Source organism: Rattus norvegicus, chromosome 6 (assembly GCF_036323735.1).
Source record: "Rattus norvegicus strain BN/NHsdMcwi chromosome 6, GRCr8, whole genome shotgun sequence".
Classification (NCBI taxonomy): domain Eukaryota; kingdom Metazoa; phylum Chordata; class Mammalia; order Rodentia; family Muridae; genus Rattus; species Rattus norvegicus.
Window position 1 is genome coordinate 44,504,910 of NC_086024.1, and position 16,791 is coordinate 44,521,700.

At 42.0% G+C, this 16,791-nt stretch overlaps 1 long non-coding RNA gene across 2 annotated transcripts in view; it reads left to right on the forward strand.

Moving 5' to 3' along the window:
• Positions 1-2,794: 2,794 nt before the first annotated feature.
• Positions 2,795-16,791, forward strand: part of LOC102555927 (uncharacterized) — a 49,523-nt gene continuing 35,526 nt past the window's right edge. Inside the window, exon 1 of one of the 2 annotated variants that reach the window (XR_354696.5) lies at positions 2,795-2,932. This is a non-coding gene — a long non-coding RNA (uncharacterized LOC102555927). Of the gene's footprint in view, positions 2,933-4,880; positions 5,653-16,791 lie in introns of those variants that run through there. The other variant, XR_010052535.1, reaches the window with a different exon arrangement.

The following is a 16,791-nucleotide window of genomic DNA, read 5'->3' on the forward strand; positions in this document are numbered from 1 at the left end:
AACATCAGACATGGCCAAGGTTCTCAGAAGATCTGAAAGTTAACAAACTGACTAACAGAAAGCTCCATGGACTTCACAAACAAGTCACGAGGTTCTCAACTGTGTACGATCTTTCTAGACCTCCTTAGAAGCCATCTAGGCAGACTTTCCCTCTGAGAGATAACTATTATCAAATGCTATTCTTTTTCATCCTTAACTGTGCTGAGATCCTGAGATGTTACAGCCCATCCCCTACCCCCAGAGAGCTCAGTAGGAAGTGGCTAAAAAGATATGTGTGCTTAAACCTCCACCTCCCACCTGCCACTGACACTCAGTCCCTGAGTAGGCTTGAGGTGGTCACTTCTGAGAGAAGTGCTGGGGATGGAGGTTGGGCAGCTAGTCACACTGTATCAGCTTTACTGAGAAGTGATTCACACAATCCTACAGCTATATTAATTATTAAGTGTTACACTTCAGTCCCACGGACTTGGCACCTGCTAGGCAAATGCTTTCTCATAGAGCTCAGCTCCCATCCTCTGAGTTGTGCTTTCAGAGACTGAGATGTCTACCTCTGCCAAGCCTAAACCATCTCCTTCAGCGTCTTTTTGTATAGTTCTGACTGTGTGGCTGGCTTAAGCCCAGCCTGCTGGGCAGCACTGATTTGCAAACCCTAGTCCCTGCTAGCTTTTGGAATGAGTTGCCCTGACCTTCTCTTGCCTGTTCAGCTAGTGTGGGGCAGGAAGGGGAAGGGTGGAGGAGAGTTCCCACCCTTTCCTGCATAACAACACGGGACCTCAAACATGCACCATCTACCCAAACAACCAACAGGAGAACACTGTCTTCATGTGGCTTGTGCGACTCCTTGAAATCCTCACTTGAAATCATCCTTTAAAACCTCAAATTGTGCTTAAAAAAGTCTCCTTCAACAAGGCAAAATTGGCTCATTATTTGCAAGAATGTATCCATAATACAAAAATAGTAGATGAAAGAAAAGCTGCATCAATTAATATCTACATCTTACTCAGTTCTAGACAATAATTGCTAAAAAGAACGATTTCTACTAATTTAACATATTATCTGGGGTATGAAGAACCTTTCCTCCATATGGAGAGTAAAAAAACCCTCAGATCGTTCTGGGCAGCCTGTGAGTCCTTTATTTGAACCTTGTATTATATTATTATTATTGTTGTTGTTGTTGTTGTTATCATTATTATTATTGTGATGATGATGATGATGATGATGATGATGATGATGATGACGACGACGACAACGACGACGACGACGATGTTGTGGGCTGATGAATCCAGCACAGGCTGCAGAGAACAGGAGCAGCTGCCACCTATGTGACAGCAGGAAGGAAGTCAGAAAGCTGTAAGAATTGTCTCCTGGAGCCTGTTTGACACTCTCTAGCTTGTACTATTCAGTTTCTTCTTGGGCCTTTACTTTCCTCACCCCCACACGGGAAAGAAGGCTCTGCTACAGATGTCCCTGGAGCATTTGGACAGCATTTTTCACTGTCCCCTGATAAAGTCAATCCTCGGCTATGGTATTCCCACAGGAGTGCACACAGGCAATGGGACCCTGTTATGTCATGACTTTCTCCTTCCTTTGCCTTGTTTTAGAATCCAAGCTTGCTTGTTTGCTTCCTTCCTTCAATCATTCAATCATTCAGTACAGGGAGAATCACCAAAGCCTGCCATTACACCCACTTGCATCCCCAGCTCATGCCCTGTGCCCCTCTCCTTCCTACCCACCACACTCAGATTTCACCGAAAGGAGACTCTCCTCTCCAACCAGAACGGCCTAAGGAAAGCTCACTGTGCGGGAATAAAGATGACTGTGACTCTTACCCTAAGCAGCATGTGAGAAAGGAAGAGAGATGTTTGTGAGGAAAAGCACATTCACGTTCAGTGTTACAAGAGCTCCTGTGGCCACTTTATGAAGTTAACCTCAGAATGAAGAGATGATGGGAGCTCGAGTCTGTACATGCTCCATGTGCGTGCCCGTTGTCCCCAGAAGGCAGAAGAGGGCATCCAATTCCTTGGAATTGGAGTCATGGGTGTTAGTTAGCTACTATGTAGGTACTGGGAAACTGAACCCCAGGTCCTCTGCAAGAGCAACGAATGCTCTTAACCGCTAAGCCACCGTGGAACTTTTTGAAACAGGTTCTTTCACTGAACCTGAAACCCATTAATTTAGTCAGGCCGGCTGGGCAGTGGGCTTCAGGGATCCACCTGCTGAACTACCCAGTGCTGCTATTACAGAAGTATCTCTGAGCCTGGTGCTGTGTTGGTGCTGGGGTCCAAACTCATCTCTCCAGCCTGCATTCTCCTTTATTCTCTTTCTCTCTCCATGTCATTCGCTCTGCATTTCAGGTTCTCTTCTGGTCGTGTAAGCAAGGTGGAGCGTGCTGAACTTGACGCAACATGGCTAATGAACGTGCTTTCAACCCAATGTGATTTCCAGCTTTATCTAGCTTGTCCAAAGACTTGAGCTCCCACACACATAAAAAAATGTAAGATGGAGAGCAATTGAGGAGGATACCTATTGCCCACCCCTGGCCTCCACATACACATGAACAAACCCACAAAGGATAAGAAAGTTATGCTAGGTGGCAGGTTTTCTGTGTTAAGGCAGCTCCCTTGAGTATGCTGACACCCCTGTGTCTCCTCTCCCCCTCCCCCTCCCCCTGCATGTTCAGAGGGAAGGATGTCTGAATGGAGTCTGGGCTCAGGAGGCTGAGTTCCGGAAGCTGGAAGCTCAGTAGGGCCAGCCCTGAAGATGACTCAGAGCTCAGTGCTGGACCCTTTGGTCGCCACAAAGAAACTGAACCCTGGCCGAATAAAGGTGGACCTTTACCAAGGAGCTCATGGCTTTCATCGTGCCCTCTCCAGATGCCTTCAGCTAAGGAGGAATCGGAGAAACAGGGCAGCCCACAGAGACCTGCTCCGAGGTAATGAGCGGAAATAGAAAATGTAATTAACATGTCTGCCCTGAGAAAGGAGAGCTAACTCTATTACACTCGGCCTCCCTGCTTCCATTATGAACGATTGTGTTTCAATTATGATCCCAAAAGTATTTCCTTCAGGAAATATGTCAGGGTTCCGCAATAGGAAAGAAGGAAATGGAGCCATGAAAGTTTAATTTATTGCGGTGACTGCATTTTAAAAAGGGAAAAGAACAGAACTGCAGGGGGTGGTGACAAATACAACCGCCTCACCTGCTGTGAGCAGGGTCTGTTTGTATAAAAGAGGCCCAGCCTGTCTAAATGATTTTATGACAGATATAGGATGGAGAAGGAGAGGAGATCCCCATCCTCCAAGGGACACTGTTGTACTCTGGCTCCTACTAGCCTCCTTTGTGCCCCCAGCCCCACGCCAGTGACATTCAGGAAGGAGGGCACTTGGTTTGAGGGTGAACAGTGGTCTGGCTCCAGCATCCTGCAGGATACTGGGCTGAATGGGTAGGGTGAGTCCAGTGCCGCTTCCAATCTCAGAGTATAATAATAGCAAAGAACGGGGCGGCTGAAGTGACGGATAGAAACTGACCTAAGGAGCTCTTGCAGCAAGCCCACGGAAATCAATAGGTGGGGAGCCATCTGGGGAAATCAATAGGTTACTAAGTTTCTGACTCATGCTGGTCAGTGCTCCTCCCAGGGGAGACATCACCTCTGCAGATTGCAGAGGCGAGGGAGACTCTTCCATAGATGTATTCAATCGTTAGTTTGTTCGTTTGTTCATTCATTCATTCATTCATTCATTCATGTTTCTGCTCAAAGTGAGGCTGGGAATCCCACCAAGCAGGAAGTCTGGACAAATATGGAGGCTGGGCTCACTGGGGTCTTGGATACTGTTATCGTTCATTCTAGGCTCCGCCCAACAGTTACCTGGCAACAGCCAGGTAGGCCTGGCTTGCTATGAAAGGAGCTGTTTGGCTCCTTCTCCCTCTCTCTGCTCCTGCACCTTTCTGTCCCTCTCCCTTCTCCCCCCCTCCCCATCTCTGTTTCACATTCCGTCTCTCCCTCTCCCTCTCCCTCTCCTCCTCTCCCTCTCTCCCTCTCCCTCTCCCTTTCTCTTTCTCGCTCCTCCTCTCTTCTCAACTCTCCTCCCCCCACGCCCTAAAAAACTCTATTTTACACTGTATGCTTTGTATGGCTTTGTACCTCAGGGGGAAGGGATACCTCAGCATGGACCAGCAGAGGCACCCCTCCCACCTCACCATACACTCTACCAAACATATCCTGGTGTTTTGTTTGTTTGGGGTTTTTTTTTTGTTGTTGTTTGTTTGTTTTTTTAAATAAAACACTACAGCGGCAGCACAGGGGATTCTCCACAGGAGAAAAGCAGGTTTCTGAGAGAAAGAGACCTCTGCAGTCATTCTTAGGGAGGTTTTCCAGGCTGATAAATGGGAACAGGGAGCTGAGAATGTGCCTGCACTGAAGTCAGAGACTATGATTTGGGGCCAGTCAGGATTGCTGTAAGAAGGGACAGGAGAGAGACTTAAGAGTGTCATTCAGGTTGAGGGGTAGGAGTAGTAGAGTGCTGGAAACCTGGATTTACCCCTGACTGGACTGAAGACCTCAGGGGAAGACTTCAGCATGAGGGCAACGTTGGGAAAACCACCTGAGGAAGGGGACTTCTCATTAGCGAAAGTCAGCAGAAGACAGAGACTAGTTTGGAGATCCACGGATGGCTACTGAGCCATGCAAGACGGATGTTGAGGGCTGAGTAAGGCAGAGGGAGCACAGACCAAAGAGAGGATGTCCCAGGGGCTCTGCCAAAGGTCAGTAGAGGTCAGTGTAATGGATACTGAGATCTTGAGTCACAGACACATTCTGCTCCAAACTACACTTTGGTGCAAACACCTCGTGCATGATGGGATTAGGAGATCCATGATTTACTATGTAATCAAGAAACTGACTCAGAAGGACCTTTACCCTATCTGTTTTATCATAACACATTACCTCATTTTATCCCCAAAGCCACTCACTGGCAGACAAGAGAGCACTTCTTCTAGCCCTTTGGGTTAAGATCAAATGTAAAGAGAAAAAAGATCAAATTCCAAAGCAGAGGCTGGAGGAAAAGTCTCTGTGCTTAAGAGCACTGGCTGCTTTCTCAGAGGACATGGGTTCAATTCCCAGCAGTTACATACAAATTCACACTGCCTATAACTCCTGCTTTAGGGGAGCTGATGCTTTCTTCTGGCCTCCCAAGGAGTTAGACACCAAGCATACACACCTATATACATAGAAATAAATAAATATAATTAAATAAAGGAGAGCACCATCACATTTCACAGTTATTTAAAAGCAGAAAGAAAGGCAAATGACAACGAAGTTTAAATTTGTTCAAAATCTCTCATACCTAGTATGGTAAGGATATTAATTCCAGCACTTGGGTGTTAGGAACAGGAGAGTATTCATACTATGTAGTAAGAGTTTGAGGCCAGCCTGGGCTACATGAGACCTCTATTAAAGTAACTCTGCCAATTCTAGCGTTTCAATCAGAACTTGTTTCTTTTACATTTCAAGCCAGGATATGTTTCCTGCCCTCATTCCTGGGGCCTTCCTTTTTACTCCCTCTCCTCCCTTCTTTCATCTCCTTTCTCCCCTTCTTAGGAGCCAGGACCAATAGATCTTAAACATGAAGCGGGTTGACATACCCATCATCCCTGGTAAGCAGAAAGGAAACCTGTCACTAGATGTGAGAAAAGGAGAGCTGGGCCTGATCATTTCAGATTCATAGCAGAGGAAGTTATTTCCACCAGCCACCCCCACCTTTGTCTAGGTCTCCCACAAGGCTGTGCAAAGAAAGTAGCTCTCACTGGGAAAGTAAAAAAGAATTTCATAACCGCACAAGACCCTCTAAAGCACAGAGACTCACAGACGGAGCACCTACCCTGATCCTACAACAAGTCAACCTGCCAGTTGTAACCCCCCCACTTTTCAGATTTATCATCCCCTGGCATTTCTTTCCAACTAGAGAACAAGTATTCCCTCTATCTGTTGCTCCTCCATTGCTTTGCTGGCTACAGCTTTTCCCCTTGACCATCAGAGATTAGTTTTCTGATGTCTCTCCACTGACGTCACTCAACTTTGCCTGGCCTGTTTCCAACACACACAGGTCTCAGCACAAGGCCTCTAGGAGAGTGTGTGTGTGTGTGTGTGTGTGTGTGTGTGTGTGTGTGTGTGTGTGTACACAAGGCACCTGAAACTTAGGAGTCAGCCTGCACTCTGCACTCTTCCTTCAGAGATAAGGGATTGAACCCTGAACAGGAACAATGGAATACTCTAGTTCCTGTCCTAAACAGCAGCTCAGGCCCCTCCTTAACAATAGGGAAAGCAGCCCAGCATTGTAAAAAGACTCTGATGAATAATTAAGTCACCATTTACAAGAAACTCTAATCTTAGTACAGTTCAAGGTAACAACAGACAACAGCCATGGACAGCCAATAACAACATTGCCAGAACACTCAGGACACAGACCTCTAGCCAGACACTGTTATTATTATTTTTTTTTCTAAATACTGTCGCCAAAAGCTCAAGTCAGAAAGTCTCTGTCTGTCTGGCAACCCCAGCATATCAGTAATAGTAACAATAAAAAATAATTAGCTATGATTTAGGATTGCCTATTAAGGGCTCAGCACTGAGAGTTTGTATTATTTTATTTTAAACACTACTCATTCCTCTGTGAAATTTACATAGCATTATTGCAGCAAAAGAAATGAAGAGGTTACACTGATTGAAGTCACAATGTTATTAAGAATCAACTCATAACCAGGTATTGCCTGTACCCACTTTTCAGATTTACCACCCCCTTGCAATTCTTTTCTTCTAAAGAAGCAGTTTCTCCAAATGAAGGTTTTGCTTATTTATTTCTGAATCTTCTACATCTCAACAAAAGTAATTTGATTATTTGGATATATATTACATAGATATATATTAATTACTGTGCTGGAGGATTAGTTTATTTTATTTTATTTTTAGTGCAGTGAAAAATCTGACCTTTCTTCCCAGAAACCCATACATGTAAATGAGTTTTTAATAAAAGGCTGTATTCTAGATGAATTTTTGAAATCCACTTGTGATTCAGGTGACTGAAAGCATTTGTGTAAATGTAAAACATTGTGTCTTCTTATATAAGAATCTCCAGGATAGGCCTATGCCTTGCTTCCCATATATATATATATATATATATATATATATATATATATATATACACACACACACACACACACACACACACACACACACACACACACTGTTGGCCAGGAGGGACTACTGGTCAACCTTCTATTCTTCAGTGGAGCAGAGCAGATTCAGAAGGGACATTTCCAGCTGTCACAAATGGTTCTGGGTTGCTTAAGCTTTGTTCCACTGATAGTTGGGATATTTTTACCTCTGCTATTTTCTGTGTTTTGTCTACCTCTCCAGAGAACAGATAGAAGCCCTTGCAAGTGTCACAGCTTTGGTTTGTTGTACTGATGACTGGAACAAGATGATAATAACATGACTTTTCACCAAGTCTTAGAACACCTTGTTCTTCTGTGGCTCCTACCACCACTCTGCACAGGCCCCTCTAGCTATGATGTCTGAATCCTTATAGCAACTCAGAGTCAGAGTGAAGATAATGGTCATAGATGTCTCCTAAACAGAAGGATACAGGAAGAAGGAATTGGTAGGAATTACTGTGAAACTGTGGCACTGATAAACCTACAGATTCCCTGATTTCAATCCCTTAAAGAATCTGATGACTCCCAGTAGGTAGTGATATGTGATAATGTGGTTTAGGAAGGCATTCTTGTTTCTTCTTAATTTGCACTTTTTGCAGTGTGAGACTTTTGACCTCAAGTACAAAGACCATTTTGCAAATTTCCTTCCGATTCCTTGGAGTTTATTATCAGGATATTTGTGAAGAAAGGTTATGTTTGAACAAATACACTCTCTGAGACATTCCCTAAGTAGAAAGTCTATTTATGATAGAAAGTGTGAGTGTGTGTGTGTGTGTGTGCGTGTGTGTGTGTGTGTGCCTTCATGTGTGTCTGCGTGTGCATACACATATATGTAGAAATTAGAAAAGAATCTTGTCTATCATGCCCAGGAATGCTGTCCACAGAGAGAACACAATAAAAACCAAAAACTGTATTTTGATTGTTTTAAACTGTGTATAGTAGCATGAAAAGGGACCTTAAATAGCTCATTTTGATCAATACTTTTTTTTGTTCTTTTGCACACAATCTGCCCCCAACTCTCCCCCTGATCCTAATACGAAATATTCATAGATTTAATTAAACGAAAGTTCTTGGCAGTTATCAGTTTTACAGACACATCAAACATCAAAAGTTTTAAAAACCACTTTTCAAAAAGATATTTTGACTTCAAAAAAAATCTGAAAAAGCCACTTTTTAGAATGGAATGAATGATTCAGACGGCTTGCTTTCTATTTTATAGATGCACGTCTGTAGTCGCAGGTAAGTAAGAAAGAGGTGATAGGAGGAGACAATATCCAAGAGTCCTGAGTGCTAACCTGCAGCGTAGTTCTAAAATGTGGGAGGTTGGATAAATAAATAAATACATGTCTCAGGCACCATCACTAGATGGTTGGAGTTCATTGACTTTTCTCTTTTTCAAGCCTTGATCTCAGTGCAGGTGACATGGTACCTTCTGAAAAGTGGCTTAATACAGTCCTAGGCTTAGAGGTGAACCATGGTTCTCTGCTCAGAGTTATGAGGAGTCAGTGATACAGTCAGTGTTGTCTCTCTTCTCTGCAAGTCAATGTCCTCATCCACTGAAGGCAGATATTTGATAAGACATTTTCAAATTCTAATAATATTCTATGACTCTTTTTGGAGGGATATTTGAAAAGCAATGAGCTAACTATTGGCTTCTATATAGTATTATATAATTGCTATGATGCTTTTTCATCCAAATTTTTACTTTATGCTATTTTCATTGTACAAGCATTATGGCAATTATGGTTGAACAGCCTAGAAACAGATTGACTGGTATTTGTACCTACATGTCATTAATGTTCAGTGTGGCTTTGGTGAATTGCCTAATCTGTCTGTGCCTCAGAGTACTGATGATTAAGTAAGGTTAATGTGTGCTCAAAGGCTAGAATAAATTCTAGCCTATGGTAAGCACCCAGTATAATTATCAAAAGCTGATCACTTTTCTTGTGATTGTATGTTTACTTGCCTGTCTTCCTCCTAGATTGTGAACTTGGTGTAGACAAAGATCTTGAATGGCACATTACTTTTCTTCCAGCTTCTAACATAGTATTACCTAAGAAATAATCACTCAATAGAGAACCAATAAATAGATGTTCTACTCTGAATCACGAATTCAATTTTTATTCAGTCCTATTTAGACAGAGTAAAACAGTAAAAATTTTCCTTGTACCTGGGTTAATTGGTTGAGTTTCAGGGGTCTTATATATCCCAATATTGTTTGATTTAACTTGTGTGGCAATGATCTTAAGAGTCAACTCCCCAACTTGCTAATGATTCTACAATTCAGCCTTTGAATGACAGAGACAAATCCAGATGGCCATATTCTAAAGCAGAGCCCTTATTCAGTAGAACCAGCACATCCAGTAGAGCATGCTGGTGCCAAATTGTTTTTGTGGTGTCAAATAAGATTGATTTTCTAGAATACTGTTGCTTAGGAGTGACCGAAATTGCTTGCATAGGTGAAGTACCATAGAAGTGTGTGTCTGTTGACCATATATATACTCCAGGAAAGCCCTGTACACATCCTAACCATTTACAAAGACACTGCCCTGCAGACTCTTTAAAAGAGCAAGTGCTTGGGTTAGGGTTTTTAGTTGTATCTTTATGGCAATACAGACAAGCCCTCATTAGCACATAAATTAGGTGGTCTCATTCTTTCCATTTTAAATGTGCATGTCATCTAGAATACAATTGGTCACAGAAAAAAATTCAAAGAGTCAGCTCAAAGGTGTGTGTGTGTGTGTGTGTGTGTGTGTGTGTGTGTGTGTGTGTGTGTGTATCTGTCTGTCTATGTGTGTCCTAAAGAAAAATGTCAGATGCCATTCCTTAGGTATTGTTCATCTTCTTGAGACAGAGCCACTCACTTGCCTAAAACTCAACAGTTAAACTAGAGAGAATGATCGTCAACCACCAGAGATCTGCCCATCTCTGGATTGCCAGTGGTAAAGTGACAAGTGCACAGCCCACACTCTGCTTTTTAAAGATGGGTTCTTGAGTCCTTGTGCTTGCAAACAAGCTTAAGCTCTTCAAAGGAAACAATAGGCATGATAAGCTTCTGACAATGCCAGACCTGGTTCACAACCATCTGTTTGTGTTGCCTTTAAAAGTCTTCACTTGTTTGGTTTTTTGCAAAGTCTGGAGAGAGGATTAAGCCCAAGGCTTTGCTCTTCATGGCAAATACCCCATGGAACTCCATTTCTAGCCATTTTTTTCTTTTTTTTTTTTTGATTTATAAATGTTTCACTTAACATATAATATTAGTACCTATCCACAAGGTACAAAATTATAACAATATACATATACACATTATATATATATATATATTATATACACACACACACAATATGTACTATACACACACATACACACACACGCATATGTGTATATAATGTGCAGTGATCAAACCAGGGTAATTATTATTCCCATATCTTCAAACATTAACATTTCTGTGTTGGACACCTTCACACACTTCTCTAATTATTTGAAGTGTGACAGGATTGAATTCCATATATATTGTGCTCCTGGGTACATGAAATGCTACAATTAATTTTCCTCAACTACATTTTCTATTATCCTCCGTCTTCACTCTAGTCATCTCTATTCCAGAAGGTAAGACCTTCCCAGTAACAATTTCATGCTTTCAGGATGGCTATCACATACAAAAGCCACATGCTCATTTGTATACCTACAACCATCACTGGAATCCTCAAAAGGCCTCCAGTGTCACTATGACCAGACCTCTGGGGTCAGTACCTACTCTGGGTTTTGTTTTGTGACTGTACCAGGAATTTAACCTATGGCCTCACATATGCTAGCAGGCATTCCATCAGGGAATTGCACTCCCTGTTCAAGCTCTGAGCTATTTGCTGTTGTTCTTGATTCTACCCTATATTGCCCATTTGCTTGGCAAATGTGTATGGATCCTTGCCTGTCAGGCACTATTGATAAGTAACAGGAATCTTATTGAATGAGGTAGAAATAGACTTTTCATATGCTTTTCTCTATATAATATAAATAAACAGGTTAAGAAGATGGGGACATAATTACATATACAGAGACATAATGCTTATTGCTTATAGAAACCAGTACCAGAAAGTACCCCAGATGTATTTTAATTCAATCTCAAAATATTCTTGCATGGCTAGTGTGTTTGTCTACATTTTAGTATTAGGGAGAGTGGAAGTTTTAGCAAAGGTGACACACAACAAGCCAGTATGGAAGGCTAAATTCTAATTTTTGTTTGTTTGCTCTTAATTTGGTATGTGTTTTGCTCTCCACAAAAGGCATAGCTTGCCTCTCTTCAGGGGAATTATGAGTCCTATGTCTGATGATGTTAAAATCAACCAGCTGCTTGTTAATTTCATTCTAAGAATTTAGGTTAAAGCTTTAGTGCATTTTGGCTAAGCATGATATACTTGGAAGTACATACATTAATCAATGTTCCAAATTGCAACAGTGTCCATGGCTATAGATAGAAATTGATTAAATTTGTATTTTGACAAGCTCATACATACATCTAATACATTCTGATTACGCTCACCCATTACTGCATATTATCTCCGTCTCTCTATGCGATCTCCCCCTCTCTCCAAGTCTGCTTCCCACATTTACTCTGTTTTGTGACCCACTAATTTTACTCAGCGTTCTCTGTGGGGCTACACATTTGGAAATAGCCTCAGGAAGCTGGTTGGTTCACTGTTGGAATGACAGCTGAGAGCAGTGCCTGATCTTCCCCCAGAATCCATCAGTTGCCAATAATTCACTAGAGACAGTTAGGGCTCCAGGAGCTCATCCTAGGTCTAGTCTGTGATTGGCTGTTGACAGGCCCAGTCTTGTGCAGGAAACAGCAGCTGCTGAGAGATTATGTCTGCAAAGGCTGTGTCATGCCCTGAAGATAGCCTTGTACAGCCTTTCTCCCTAGCTCTGACTCTCACATTCTTTCCCCTCCCTCTTCCACAATGTTCTCTGAACCTTAGACTGGGTGATATAAATGTTAAGGGCTCAACCATTAATTCATTTCTACACTTTATGCAGCAGTGACTCCATTGACTTTGTCTTCTAGGAAAAATGTCTATGACTTTGTCTTCTAGGACACAATTCTAGGGAGTGAGATGTCACATTTTTTTAAATCAGTCTTCCTGTGGCAAACATTTAGATTAGATGACTAATCCACCTATTTGAACTTCTCTAGTGGCAGGGGGGTGTTGGCATTTATTTATTCAATCTCAATTTATTTTTGCAATGGTGAATTAAGTAGAGACAGAGTGTGTTGAGACTTGCCTGAGTTTCTTGATGTCTAACTCAGAATTTAACTGCTTTCCCCAGGGAAGTGGATCCTCACTTCTCCACAGCTTCTCATCATAAGATCTATGTCTACTTTCTAATTGGCATGCTTCAGAAATGTCCCCGGAACTTGACTTCACGCTCCTTTGATATTGAAATTACATCCACCTGTTAGCCCATTGGACTTCTGCAGGGTAGAGAGGATTGGGCTTGCTCCCTCTCATTTTCCAAATATTTGACCAGAGTCAAGCAATTTTCCTCATGATTTCTTGAGGCAGGGTGGGCTATGAATCTAACTGTGCTAAACTTTGTGCTGGCTTAATGCTTTGTGACTCTTGAATGCCAAAAAATTAATCTCCTTTATATTGTTTATGATTTATTTTGCCTTAAACTCACTGTGTGACAGAATGGTGACCTTAAAAACGTTTCCCCCTTCTTGCTTTACCTCTAGTGTAGGCAGCGCATGCATGTACCAGCACATCTGGCACTACATACCTGTACAGCACATCTGGCACTACATACCTGTACAGCACATCTGGTTTTATGTAATGCTTGCAATCAAACTCATGATTTCCTGCATCTTACACACAGGCACTATACCCTCTGAGATATATCCCCAGCGCACTTTTGCCTTTTATTGATTTTAAACATGAAGATCAGCCCATTTTTTCCTTTATCAGTGTATGGAGTAAAATTATTAGGAGTTAAGCATAAAATTACTAAGCAATGTATAAGACCCTCTACTATGCACTGGGCCTCTCCTCATTGTGTTCTGCACTCCTTTAAATTCAGCCTTCATTTTGTACAGAAAAGTAATGTTATTAGCTCGAGGCCCCACAATAACCACAGTGACTGAATTTTAAACCCTGGTTATCTGCCTATGCAGTTTCTCCTGACAGTGGCTGGCCACAAGCATTTGTTCAGTTAAGCTAGGAAAACTTATTATCATCTTATAGGCCTTGAAAAAATGTATTTATCTACTTCTGTCTCCCATCTGGGAGCTGGAGAGTGTCTAGAAACAGGGAGGCTTGAGGAGTGAAGAAGTTCAAAGAGAAACTAATTATGTTTCCAGGTTACTGAAAAAGAAATGTTCTTCAAAAAATCAAAACAGTTTTACTCTCCTGAAATAGACCCTGGCAGCCCAATATCCATGGGAATGTACATTTAAGTCACAATGGAGCCTCGGTTCCTGGTCCTGAATGCTTAAGCCTTGGTGTCCAGCCACTCAACAGCACAGCCATCAATGTACTAACAGCTTTCATTGGGCAAGTCGTTTAACCTCCTCAAGACTTTCACTTCTCATATTTAAAATCAATAACTATTTTTATGTTGAGTAACTCAGGACTTCCTGCTTCTCAGCAGCCATGCAGGTAGCTCCTCTCACTTCTCAATGAGTGCGCACACTGCAAATTCAGTAGTTCTACTACATAGCATCACAGAGAAAGGGTGACATGTCAACAGAGGAAACCAATGTGCATAGTGTGGTGGCTACAAACACAAGCCTTTCACTATTCTTCAACATTCTGTCATTAACATAGGTTTCTTCAAACAAATTGTATTGGAGTGGAGGAGGACACATGTTCATGACGCATGGATGGAAGTCAAAGAGCTTCCATCACATGGCTTCTAGGGCTAGAGTTTGTGTCTTAATTTTGAGGTTAAGTACCTTTACTCATCAAACTACCATACCAGCCCTAACATCATATACATAAGATGATATTCCATGGTTTTTGGAGCTTTGGAGTAGCAGTTCATTCCTTGATAAATGCGCATGTAGTGTCATCAGATTCACATGTGTTCACTCACTGGACACTGGACATGACATTTGACTGCTTTAAATCTAATGCCTTACTCATTGTGATCTTTCTCCTGTATTTTTTCTGTTTCTTTTTCTTTTCACTTCTCTGTTTTCAAATGGAAGCTTCACCAGATAATAGATGTTCTCTGCTGTTTGTAATTAGTTGGGAGAGACGAGGGAGAGGAAAACCATGTGTCCTGGTAAATTAATTCTGATGTTTGGTTTATATACACAAGGTTCTATATGGGCTAAAACCACTACCTCTTCAGAAAAGAACTCTTAGTATAAAAATAAATTAAATTGAAGTTAAATGAATTTATTTTTAGTTTTATTTATTTTTATACATGGCTACAATGGCAAGGAAATAAAGAAAATGTTGAAAGTCCAGATATCAGGAGAATCACAAGTACAGACTGATGTTTAGCCCAGCAGTGTTCTCCAGTCTCTGGTGGTCTGGGCATGGCTGCCCTTACACATGCATCAGAATAAGATAGTGGGGCCTGGCATAGTGAAAACAGAAAGCCAATCTTTGCATGGATGGATCAGTAAGAAGGATCCATAGAGGGATGTTGGAGAACAACATTATGGAAACATCATGGCTCTAGGGGCCCACACTGACCCCAGATATAGCCTAGTTTTAGAATAGTATTTACCATGAGGCCCTGAGTTCTGTCCTCCGCACTGCAAATGAAAGAAAGAAGTCTCAGGATGCTTCTCAAATCACTTCCAGACACGTGGAAACATCTTTTCCACATCTGAAGGGTCTTATCATTTAACCTGTATAACATGAACCCTTCTTGCTTAATTAACCTCAAACTCCACCTTAGTCTAACAGTCAAGTCTTCTTTTTTATTGGATATTATCTTTATTTACATTTGAAATGATATCTCCCCTACAGGAACCTCCCCATCCTATTCCCCCAACCCATGCCTCCATAAGGGTGCTCCCCCACCTACCCACCCACTCCCATCTACTCCCTACTGTGCACCCACTCTCTCCTACCCACCCACTCCCTCCCACCTCCCCACCCTGGTATTCCCCTATACTGGGGCATGAGCAAGGACCACTCCTCCTGTTGATGCCCAACAAGGCCCATCCTCTGCTACATTTGCAGCTGGAGCCACAGGTCCCTTTGGTTGGTACTTCAGTTCCTGGGAGCTCTGGTGGGTCTGGTTGGTTGACATTGTTGTTGTTCTTAGTGGAATACAAACCCCTTCAGCTTTCAATCCTTTCTCTCTAACTCCAACATTGGGGATCCTATTCTCAGTCCAGTGGTTGCCTGCAAACATCTGCCTCTGTATTTGTCAGGCTCTGGCAGAGCCTCTCAGGAGACAGCTATATCAGAGTCCTGTGTACATACACCTCTTGGCATCCCCAATAGTGACTGGGTTTGTTGACTGCATGGGGGATGGATCCCCATGTGTGGCAGCCTCTGGATGGCCTTTTTTTCTGTATCTGCTCCACACCTTGTCTCCATATTTCCTCCTGTGAATATTTTATTTCCCCTTCTAAGAAATGCTGAAGCACCCAAACTTTTGTCTTTCTTCTTCTTGAGCTTCATGTTGTCTTTAAATTGTATCTTAGGTATTCCGAGCTTTTGGGCTAATATCCACTTATCAGTGAGTATATATCATGTGTGTTCTTTTGTGATTGGGTTACCTCACTCAGGATGACATTTTCTAATTGCATCCATTTGCCTAAGAATTTCATGAAGTCATTGTTTTTACTAGCTGACTAGTATTCCATTGTGTAAATGTACCACAATTTCTGTGTTCATTCCTCTGTTGAAGGACAACTGGGTTCTTTCCAGCTTCTGGCTATTATAAATAAGGCTGCTATAAACATAGTGGAGCATGCATCCTTGATATATCTTGGAGCATCATTTGGGTGTATGCCGAGGAGAGGTATAGCTGGGTCCTCAGGTAGTACTATGTCCAATTTTCTCAGGAACCACCAGACTAATTTCCAGAGTAGTTTTACCAGTTTTCAATCCCACCAACAATGGAGGAGTGTTCCTCTTTCTCCACATCCTAGCCAGCATCTGCTGTCCCCTGAGCTTCTGATTTTAGCCATTCTAACTGGTCTGAGGTAGAATTCATGGTTGTTTTGATTTACATTTCTCTGATGACTAAGGCAGTTGAACATTTCTTTAGGTGCTTCATGGCTATTCCTCAGTTGAGAATTCTGTTTAGCTCTGTACCCCATTTTTAATAGGGTTATTCAGTTCTCTGGAGTCTAACTTCTTGAATTCTTTGTATATATTGGATATTAGCCCTCTATTGGATGTAGGATTGGTAAAGATATTTTCCCAATCTGTTGGTTGTTCGTTTGTCCTATAGACAGTGTCCTTTGCCTTATAGAAGCTTTGCAACTTTATGAGGTCCTGTTCTTGATCTTAGAGCATAAGCCTTTGGTGTTCTGTTCAGGAAAGTTTCCCCTGTGCCTAGGTGTTAGAAGCTCTTCCCCACTTTCTCTTCTATTAGTTTCAGTGTATCTGGTTT